Consider the following 571-nt stretch of genomic DNA (forward strand, 5'->3'; position numbering starts at 1 on the left):
GCACACGCGCGGAAGGGGAAGGGGAGCACGCTCCGCCCCCACCGCCCACCAATGAGCTGCGAGCGCGCCCGCCCGTGGAGGTCCCCCCCCCCTCCCACCTCTGCGGTTGGTACGGCCCCACGGCGGGCGGGGTAATGGGGCGTCTTAAAGGGACAGGGAGCAGCGTGCGGGGGGGCACGGAGCGGGTTTAGGGGTGTCAGGGCCCAGGGGAGGCGATAGGATTAGGGTGTGTATGGTATGGGGTGGGGGCCAGGGCCAGGTTTGGTTTGGGGTCAGGTTTAGAGTTAGGTTTCATTCAGGGTCAGGTCTGGTATGGGGCTTGTTTTAGGGTCAGGTTTGGAGTCAGGCTTGGTTTGGGGTCGGTTTTAGGGTTAGGTTTGATTTAGGGTCAGGTCTGGTATGGGGCTGGTTTTAGGGTCAGGTTTGGAGTCAGGCTTGGTTTGGGGTCGGTTTTAGGGTTAGGTTTCATTTAGGGTCAGGTCTGGTATGGGGCTTGTTTTAGGGTCAGGTTTGGAGTCAGGCTTGGTTTGGGGTCGGTTTTAGGGTTAGGTTTGATTTAGGGTCAGGTCTG

The sequence above is a fragment of the Pezoporus flaviventris genome, unplaced genomic scaffold (assembly GCF_033815535.1).
Source record: "Pezoporus flaviventris isolate CSIRO_AGI_PZ_B2104156 unplaced genomic scaffold, CSIRO_AGI_Pfla_v1 ptg000063l, whole genome shotgun sequence".
Taxonomy (NCBI): Eukaryota; Metazoa; Chordata; class Aves; order Psittaciformes; family Psittacidae; genus Pezoporus; species Pezoporus flaviventris.